Here is a 10,983-nt window from a genome sequence, read left to right as displayed (position 1 = left end):
CAGTGAGGTAACTTGAGAATAACCAACAAAAGAGAAGACACCTCCAAGACCATCAGAAGAAGAAGAAGACATCACCGCATGGAGCCCAGCCAAGTTTTAGTGTGGTGGTATACGATCATATAAAATTAAGTAGAGTGGAAGTGTATATCGTTAGCTCATAGTATATTTGCTGTTCTCATATTAATTGTGCCCAATAAATGAATATTATTGTTTATAAGAGTCAACTTGCAGTTCTTGGCTCAGAGTAAGAGTTTAAACACACTGTGTGGCAGACACAACACTATGTTTAAAGAAAGTGTTACCTTTGTTCTTTTGGTAACAAATATAAATTTATCTCTTTCTAATATCTAAATGCGTAATCTTAATGTGTCCATTGTGAATCAGCTGTAGTAGTCCCAAGTCCACATCAGAAGACTATGGATTTAAGTCTCACTCAAGGATTTGAACATAATATTCCAGAGTGAGACTTCAGTGCAGTGCTGAGGTACTGCTTCAATGTTAGAGGTATTCTCCTTCCAATGAAACATTAAACTGCGGCTCTGTCAGGTTCGGTGATATTTACAAAAACCTGCAATGACTTCCAATGGACACTTCTCATTGGAAAGCCCACTACCATTACAACATGAACTACATCAGCATTGCACCAATAGAGAAGTTCTATTTGGGTATTCTTGGAACACTTCCAACTCTATCTATTTTAGATTACTTACAGTGTGGGAACAGCCCTACGGCCCAACAAGTCCACACGGACCCTCCGAAGAGCAACCCACCCCGACCCATTCCCCTACATTTACCCCTTCAACTAACACTACGGGCAATTTAGCATGGCCAATTCACTAAACCAACACATTTTTGGACTGTGGGAGGAAACCGGAGCACCTGGAGGAAACCCACGCAGACACGGGGAGAATGTGCAAACTCCACACAGACAGCTGCCTGAGGCGGGAATTGAACCCGGATCGCTGGCGCTGTGAGGCAGCAGTACTAACCACTGTGCCATCATGCCACCCAGATACCACAGACTCCCCGGCAGGGAATTGAACCCCAGTCGCCCGTATGACAGGCAGGGATACTAAACACTATACTATCGAGGACTGGATTATTAGATTAGATTAGATTCCCTACAGTGTGGAAACAGGCCCTTCGGCCCAACCAGTCTACACCGACTCTCCGAAGAGTAACCCAACCAGACCCATTTCCCTCTGATTAATGCACCTAACACTATGGGGAATGTAGCATGGCCAATTCAGTTGACCTGCACACCTTTGTGAGTGTGGGAGGAAACCTCCTAGCAGAGCGCTTTAAGGAACATCTCCGGGACACCCGCACCAATCAACCACAGCACCCCGTGGCCCAACATTTCAACTCCCCCTCCCACTCTGCCGAGGACATGGAGGTCCTGGGCCTCCTTCACCGCCGCTCCCTCACCACCAGATGCCTGGAGGAAGAATGCCTCATAATCTGCCTTGGAACACTTCAACCCCAGGGCATCAATGTGGACTTCAACAGTTTCCTCATTTCCCCTTTCCCCCACCTCACCCTAGTTCTAAACTTCCAGCTCAGCACTGTCCCCATGACTTGTCCGGACTTGTCCTACCTGCCTATCTCCTTTTCCACCTATCCACTCCACCCTCTCCTCCCTGACCTATCACCTTCATCCCCTCCCCCACTCACCCATTGTACACTATGCTACTTTCTCCCCACCCCCACCCTCCTCTAGCTTATCTCTCCATGCTTCAGGCTCACTGCCTTTATTCCTGATGAAGGGCTTTTGCCCGAAACGTTGATTTCGAAGCTACTTGGATGCTGCCTGAACTGCTGTGCTCTTCCAGCACCACTAATCCAGAATTTGGTTTCCAGCATCTGCAGCCATTGTTTTTACCTCGAGGAAACCGGAGCACCCAGAATTAGAATTAATTGGACAATTTTTAGTATAGCCATCTCCGAAACATGAAATCCGAACACTTCTCTGGAACCTGGAGACCAGCAATCTATCATCATCAGCACAACTCTTCCGGTTATTGTTTAGAAATGTGACTATCTTGCACTTTCTGACTGTGTAACGACTGAGACCACACCTCCCCTTAACTTTAACAGCCAAACAACACAGGTTATTGTCAGATGAATTCAGAGTAGGTCACAAGAGTCTTTCATTCCTCCAGCTTACGTTAAATTAAAGACACAGTCCCAAAATATTGCGGTCATACAAATGTCATGTTTGTACCAACATGTAAAAGATCTAAAGAAATAGTTTTCCAAGTATCCTATTCATTACTTACCCCTCAATCAACTTTGCAAAAACTGTTTATCTGGCCATCATTACATTGCTGTTTCTTGGCATTTACTGTTCACAAATAGCTGTTGCATTTTTCAGACTGCAACATTGATTCTACTTCAAAAGTAATTTATTAGCTGTAAAACACTTTGAGAAATCCAGTGGTCATAAAAGTGCTCAGTAAATGCAAGTAGTTTAAATATGACTGACCAATTAGTGAAAATAAGGTTTTTCCATATGCTGTATCAATGTTTATCATAATTCTGGAAATCTAGGAAATAATTTGAAAGTCCTATCTTTGCAAACTTTAATAAAACAAAACCCTGTTCCTCATGATTCTCAAATTTATCCTTCCCCCAAAACCTAGTTTCTCAATGAAAAAAAAATTCTGGGATCTCATGGTCTAAGAATACAGATGAAGTGATGTAGATGAAACATCATTACACATTAATGCAATTTGTTCTGATAGACGAAACGTGTCTTCATACAAATCTGGCAGAATTTTATTTCATATTTTTGAACTTTTATTATTCATTCATGGGCTGTAGCATCACTTATTTCCCATCCCTAATGAAGGGTAGTTAAGAGTCCATCATACAGATGTGTGAATTGAGTCACAATAGTTACTGGTAGATTGGTTTTGTACTCCAAGTTTCACCATCTGCTATGGAGAGATTCAAACCCATCACCCCAGAACATTAGCCTGAGGTTCTGGATTACTAACTAGCCCAGTGACACAGCCACTATATGACATGGAGAGTATTTACTTCTTTCAAACATGCAATATTGAATGTAACAATTTCATCAAACTCACTTGACAGTAATACACAAGTTTTGGAGGTGAGGAAAACCTAGAAAAATGAATAAATTCCAGATCTTAAATCACATAGTAATAAGCACATAACTAATGTATACCCTGCAAGCTATGAAAAGGGTAAAAAGTAAAAGTTCTTGATGACATGGGAAGCCTACCTCAGATAACAATCTGAAGGTCACAAGAAGTTTCCTGGATTGTAACCTCAAACAGACAGCCCATAATGCACTACACCGCATTGGAATGGATATTATTGAGGATAAGGTCAAATTTTTCTCCCTTGTCGGTTCCTTTAACACCTTTAACAGACCCAGTTTAGCAGCAACATAGTTTAGGACTTGACCAGTTCAGTTAGTAACGGTGCTGCTGAGTTTCTGTTGGTGATAAACATTGAAGTCCCTCAAACCAAAGTGTATTCTATACACGTATACCCTCAGTGCTTCGTCAAAGTGCTGTTCAATATGGAAGAATATTAATGCAGGCAGAAGTGGGTACTGCAGATGCTGGAGATTAGAGTGGTGCTGAAAAAGTACAGCAAGTCAGGCAGTATCCGAGCAGCAGGAAAATCAACGTTTCAGGCAAAAGCCCTTAATCAAGAATATTGATGTGTCAGCTGAGTGGGTTGGGAGAGGTAGCAGTACATAGTAATCAGCATGACATTTCATTGCCCATATTTAACTTGTTGCTATGAGACTTCATGAGGTCCAGAGTCAAGGTCGCAGATTAACAGGGTAATTCCCTGCAATTGTTTGCCACGGTGAAGTCCCTTCTAGTGAGACCATCCTCCAAATGAACAGAGTGATGAGGTTGTCCATATGGAATGATACTGTGAGTTTGACTACGTCAGGCTATTGCTTGATTAGTCTGTGCGACAGTCCTCCCAGTGTTGGCACTCACCCTTAGATGTTAGTACAGAGGACTTTGTAGAGTTCACAAGGCTGAGTTTGCTATTGCTCTTTCTGGTGTCTAGGTCAATGGCAGGTCATTTGATTTCATTCCTTCCTGGGACATTTTGTGGTTTTGATACAACAGAGTGACCTGGAAGGCCACTTCAGTGGGAAGTTAAGAGACAACCACATAGGAATGGGTCTGGAATCACATGTAGGTCAAACCAGATTATGGATGGTTGACTTCCTACACTAAAGGATATTCATGAATGAAATGATTTTTATGACAATTGATTCATGATTATCATTCCAGTTTTAATTCTATAATTAAAAAAACAACTTCCACCATCTGCTATGGTGTGATTTGAACTCAGATCCTCTATGCCATCACCTCCCCAAGGAGACAATTTTACAATTCCTTTCTGGGTCCACTGGCATAAGTCTTTCACAATTCTGATGGCCTAAACTTCTTCAGCTCTGATAACTTGAAGATACTTGTCCTGACTACAATTGCAAATTTAAAAGGCATCTGGATGGGTATACGAATAAGCGGGGTTTGGAGGGATATGGGCCAGGTGCTGACAGGGGGAACTAGATTAGGTTGGGATACCTGGTCGACATGGATGAGTTGGACTAAAGGGTCTGTTTCCGTGCTGTACATTTCTATGACTCTATGACTCTGCAAGCTTGGATGGTGAATTCATTGGCTACCCTCCATGGTAAACAAAAAGAAAAAAAGTAAAACTTATTCACTACCAAATATTATTCTGGGATCTGACTTGTCCAGTATTGTCATCAGCTACGATCATAACCAAGTACTTTATGAGATTTTTAAAAAACTATTGGATTGAAGCGGGATCCACGAAGCTTTAAAAACATGGAAGCACTGGTCATAGAAACAGGAGCATTGTGAAATATATTACATGGGTTAGAACTTCACATTGGCTTTGGGCAAAAAATGCATGATGGGTGTTTTATGGTCGATCAAAATGAATTTAAGAAGATGTGCACTCCAAATGTATCTAATATTTGGAGTTAAAATACATAATACATACCTGAATGAATAACTGTTAATTTACACTATTAATACATATCAGAGCTAAATGGTTAGGCTTAAGCACTGTTATATATTTAAACAAATAAGTTTCAGACTGCCTTTTTACACACTGGGGATCTTTGGCAATGGCGGCACTTTGAATTCTATCACAGATTCTGTGGGACCAGTCTCGTGAACTCCAGGTTCCATGAGTGGGGCAAAGTCTCTGATAAAAATGATATTCTGAATGTAATGTTACGCACTGTATTGTCATTTTGGAATTTTTCAGAACCTTTCAAGGCATTCCATAGTGCATAAAACAAATTGAAAAACATTTCCAGGTAGCCTTGTGTTAATTGCACAAATATTTTTTATTCAGTCATGGCATATAGGCTTCGCTGGCTGGCCAGCATTTATTTCCTATACCTAGTCGCCCTTGAGAAGGTAGTGGGAAAGCTGCTTTCTTGAACTGCTGTAGTTCACTGTAGGTGGACCCACAATGCTGTTCGGAAGGGAATTCCAGAATTTTGACGCAGCAACAGTGAAGGAGCACTGATATATTTCCAAATCAGGATGGTAAGTGGCATGGAGAGGAACTTGCAGGTGGCTGTGTTGCCTTGTATCTGCTGCACTTGTCCTTTGAGATGGAAGTAGTCATGGGTTTGAAAGGTTCTTTTCAAGGATCTTTGGTGAATTTCTGCAGTGCACCTTGTAGATAGTACACACTGCTGCTACTGAGTGTCTGTGGTGGAGGGAGTGGATATTTGTGGATATGGTGCCAATCACACAGGCTACTTTGTCCTGGATGGTGTCAAACACCTTGAGTGGTGTTGAAGCTGCAGTCAACCAGCCAAGTGGAGAGTATTCAAACACACTCCTGACATATGCCTTGTGGATGGTAAACAGGATTTGGGCCGTCAGGAGGTGAGTTATTCACTACAGTATTCCTAGCCTCTGACCTGTTTCTAGTAGCCAATGCTTTTATGTGGTGAGTCCAGTTGAGTTTCTGGTCAATGGTAACCCTAAGGTGGTTGATAGTGGGGAATTCAGTTATGGTAACACCATTGAATGTCAAGGGGTGATGGTTAGATTGCCTCTCATTGGACATGGTTTTTGCCTGGCATTTGTGTAGTGTGAAGGTTACTTGCCATTTGACAGCCTAAGCTAGGTTATTGTCCAGATGTTGTTGCATTTGAACAAGGAATGTTTTCCACCTACCAAGGTCATTCAGTTACTCCCAGCCACTACAGGCTGTTTTTGCACTCAGCCTATACCCAGGGCTATGTTGCCATTTTTTTTTTCACTTTTTTTTGTGTGTGAGCAGGTGTGAGACACAGTGAGAGACACAAGGTGCACAAATCTTTATTCAGTTTCCACCACCAGGAAGAAAGGATACACTCGAGTGGCCAGTGACAAACACTGCCCTTCACATCAAAGGGCAATGCTGTGTGACCAAAACAGTGAAGGGGAAGTTAGGGACTAAATCAAAATAGAGTTGGAGGGGGAGTGTTTCTATTTTACTTTTTTGTTTTTTAAAAAAATTTTTATTAACCCCCACATGACCGGCTAACTGCAGTAGTGCTTATTTTTTTCCCCAGCACCCATGGTGTGTGTGTGCAGGTGTGAGACACAGTGAAAGACACAAGGTGTACGAATCTTTATTCAAATTCCACCACAAGGAAGAAAGGACACACCCGAGTGGCCAGTGACAAGCACTGCCCTTCACATCAAAGGGCAATGCTGTGTGATCAAAACAGTGAAGGGGAGGGTAGGGACTAAATCGAGATAGAGTTGGAGGGGGAGTGTTTCCATTTTTTTTTTTGAAACTCCTCTGTTAATTTTTTTACTCTTTTTTCTTTTTTTTCACCTTTTTTTTCTTCTTTTTTTTATTTAACCCCCACACTACCGCCTAACTGCAGTAGTGCTTATTTTATCCCCAGCACCCATGTTGTGTGTGTGCAGGTGTGAGACACAGTGAAAGACATAAAGTGCATGAATCTTTATTCAATTTCCACCACCAGGAAGATAGAAAAAACACCCGCATGGCCAGTGACAAGCACTGCCCTTCACATCAAAGGGCAATGCTGTGTGATCAAAACGGTGAAGGGGAGGGTAGGGACTAAATCAAAATAGAGTTGGAGGGGGAGTGTTTCTATTTTATTTTTTAAAAATTTTTAAAATTTAACCCCCACACTACCGCCTAACTGCAGTAGTGCTTATTTTTCCCCAGCACCCATGGTGTGTGTGTGCAGGTGTGAGACACAGTGAAAGACACAAAGTGTACGAATCTTTATTCAATTTCCACCACCAGGGAGATAGGAAAACACCCGAGTGGCCAGTGACAAGCACTGCCCTTCACATCAAAGGGCAATGCTGTGTGATCAAAACAGTGAAGGGGAGGATAGGGACTAAATCGAAATAGAGTTGGAGGGGGAGTGTTTCCATTTTATTTTTTTTTCTTTTTTATTTTTTTTAAACCCCCACACTACTGCCTAACTGCAGTAGTGCTTATTTTTTCCCCAGCACCCATGATGTGTGTGTGTGCAGGTGTGAGACACAGTGAAAGACACAAAGTGCATGAATCTTTATTCAATTTCCACCACCAGGAAGATAGGAAAACACCCGAGTGGCCAGTGACAAGCACTGCCCTTCACATCAAAGGGCAATGCTGTGTGAGCAAAACAGTGAAGGGGAGGGTAGGGACTAAATCAAAATAGAGTTGGAGGGGGAGTGTTTCCATTTTATTCAGTTATATCCAAGTAACCCTTAATGATTAATCCTTAATGATCTGGTTTGACAGATCACTTTAAGCCCAGCAGAATACTTTGATAGTTGCTGACCTTCCTGGAAGTAGAAGATTGTAACAGTAGATTATTTTAAGTCAGTGACCAAGGCTTAGCCTGAGAGCGATGTAAATAAAAACAGATTATCATAAGGATGAGATCCTTAAAGTGATTATTTACCATTTAGAGTTAAAGGAGGGGAATCCTGGCATCACTAGGATTAGCTAAAAATCAATTAGAAATGAAGGAATAACTTGAATTATAGGATAAAGAAATGTAAAGAGAAGTGAGAAGAGAGAGAGAGACAAAGAGAAATGGAAAGACAAAAGAGAAATGGAAGTATAGGGAGTAAGAAAAAAGAGAACTGAAAAGAGATATAAAAATAAGAAAGCGTGAAATGGAAAGACAAAAGAAAGAAAGATAAAACTTATCATCTATCAAATCTGGTCTCACACTGGGATCTAACTTATCCAGTCTTCCCATCAGTGCCTTGGAATGTCTTGAACCTAAGAGCTGGAATTTCCTTCTTAAACTGCTGTATCTTTGTGCCACTTCCCCTTAAGTCTCTTCTTTAACCAGATTGCAGAAATTCCTCAGAATACCTCATTCTTGGCTTGGTGTTACAGGTTTGTCTGACCACAGTGTGTAATAATGTTATTCAATTGGAATCAATTGCAATATTGTCAGCAATTTGATTTTTATCAAAGTTGAAGACAACATATCAAATAGTAAGACCCACTGCACATCAAGCAGGATGGCTACTATGTATTAAAAAAAAATCTTTCTTTCTGACTTCTCAAACTATCCCATATTGTTACCATGGATCTACCTTAGAAGTTTCTGTCCACCGATATAACACTGATATCCCACAAGGTTTCTCACTTTAGATAAAATAAAGAATTGTAGATGCTGAAGATCTGAATCAAAAACAGTAATTGCTGGAGAAACTCAGCAGTTCTGGCAGCATCTGTGGAGAGAAAGTAGAGTGAACATTTCATTATGGTGATCTCCTTCAGAGCTTCTCTTACATTAAACAGCCTGTTGAGGCATGCCGTGACACACCTCTGGAATAGACAGAACTTGGACTCAGACCTCAACTGACTACATTCATTTTTGGATGAGCCACAGCTGTCTCATCACTGAGGAATAAACATTCCACTGATTTTCTTTTCTATGAAAACAAAAACTTGAGCAGTTTCCAAGAAAGTGAAGAAAGAAAGTACTTACACCACTGACATTTCCCTTTATTAATTTTTGGCTTACCACTGAACATATGTTTATCTTTAGCGTTTTGCTAATTTCTAACAGACTTGCAGTGTTGGGACACTTTGACATATTGAAGATGCCACAGTAATTCAAGTTGTTCATTGTTAGTAAAACTAAGCCTGATAGATCTTGTATTCTTCTGCTGTTCAAATCTAATGGAAAACAAGAAGTTTTGCCAGGTTGTTCTGCCTTTCTCCAGCAAGGCCTTAATGTGACACCCAACCTAAAGCAAACAATGTTGACTCTTAAACAAAAACAGAAATTGCTGGAAAATCTCAGCAGGTCTGGTGGCACCTGTGGAGAGAAATCAGTTAATGTTTTGGGTCCTGATACCTTTCTTCAGAACTGATGGTAGCTAGGAAAAATGTTGGTTTTTATGCAGAAGTATTTTATTCTGGTGGGCGAGTGGGTAAGAAGTAAACAGGAAAGCCCTAAGAGAAAGAAGAACAGTTGGACAGACAAAGGAATAGATAATGGTCAGCCTAGGTGAATGAGTAGCTACTAATGCGGACTAATAGTGGCTTACAATAGGTTGTGTGTGTAGTAGAAGACCATGTGATAACAAGGCCTACTGTATGAGGGTTGGGGTAAGGACATGGGAGAAGGTGCCTCAAGCTCTAGAATTGTTGAACTTGATATTGATTCCAGAAGACTGTAGAATTCCAAAGTGGAAAGTGAGGTGCTGTTCTTCCAGCCTGTGATGAGCTGCATTGAAGCACTGCAGCAAGCCTGAGACAGAGATGTAGGCCAGGGAACAGGGTGGTGTGTTGAAGTTGCAGTCAACTGAAAGGTCAGGGTCTTTTTTGCGGGCAGAACGTAGATGGGCTGTGAAGCAGTCAAGCAGTCTACGACTCTGTTTCCCCAATGTAGTGAAGACCACATTGTGAGCAATGAGTGCAGTTGAGTAGATTGACTGAAGTGCAGGTAAAGCACTGCTTTACCAGGAAGGTGTGTTTGGGCCCTTAGATACTGAAGAGTGAGGAAGTAAACAGGAGGGTGTGACACCTTCTGCAGTTGCAGGGGAGGGTTTCATTGGGATGTGTGGGGTGTATGGTATTGGAAGTGAAGGAGAAGTGGACTAGGGTGTACTTAAAGAATGGTCCTAGTGGAAGGCTGACAAGGAAAAGGAGGGGAATATGTGCCTGGTAGTGATATCCACTGGAGGTGGTACAAATGGCAGCTAATAATTCTTCAGATGTGGATGCTGGTGGGATGGTAAGGACAAGGGAGACCTTATCACTATTGTGGAAGGGATGAGACGGGGTGAAGGCAGAAGTACGGAAGATGGGTTGGACTTGGCTGAGGACCCCGTCAACTATGGTGCTGGAGAAGGTGGTCGAGGATGAAGGAGGACATTTTGGAGGCCATCTTTTTGAATTTGGCATCGGAGGAGATGCAACAGACACAAAGGAACTGGGATAATTCAACAAACCCTTTACAGGAAGCAGGGTGAGAGGATACATAGTCCTGGAAGCTGTGGGAGTTGGTTGGTTTGGAGTGGATATTTGTGGCTAGCCTTTCCTCAGAAATGGAAACAGAAATGTCAAGGAATGAAAGGGAGGAGTCAGTGATGGATCAGGTGAAGGTGAGACCGGGGTGGAAATTGGAAGCAAATTGATAAACTTTTCAAATTCTGGATGAGAGAGGGAAGCAGCATCTATGATATCATTGAATTGTGGGTGGGGGCTGGAATAGGCAAGGATCAAGGAATATTCCACAAAACCCACAAAGAGACAGGCATAACAGGGGTCCATGTGGGTACCCATGGTCACCCTTTTGACCTGAAGAAAATTAGAGGAGTTAAAAGAAAAGTTGTTCAGAGTAAGAACGAGCTCGGTCAGGCTGGGTGGTGGTGGTGGATGCGGATGGTTCAGGCCTTTGCTCCAGGAAGAAGTGGACTGCCCTGAGACCAATAGATGTGT

The sequence above is a fragment of the Chiloscyllium punctatum genome, chromosome 26 (assembly GCF_047496795.1).
Source record: "Chiloscyllium punctatum isolate Juve2018m chromosome 26, sChiPun1.3, whole genome shotgun sequence".
Lineage (NCBI taxonomy): Eukaryota > Metazoa > Chordata > Chondrichthyes > Orectolobiformes > Hemiscylliidae > Chiloscyllium > Chiloscyllium punctatum.
Note: the sequence above shows the minus strand (reverse complement) of the source record.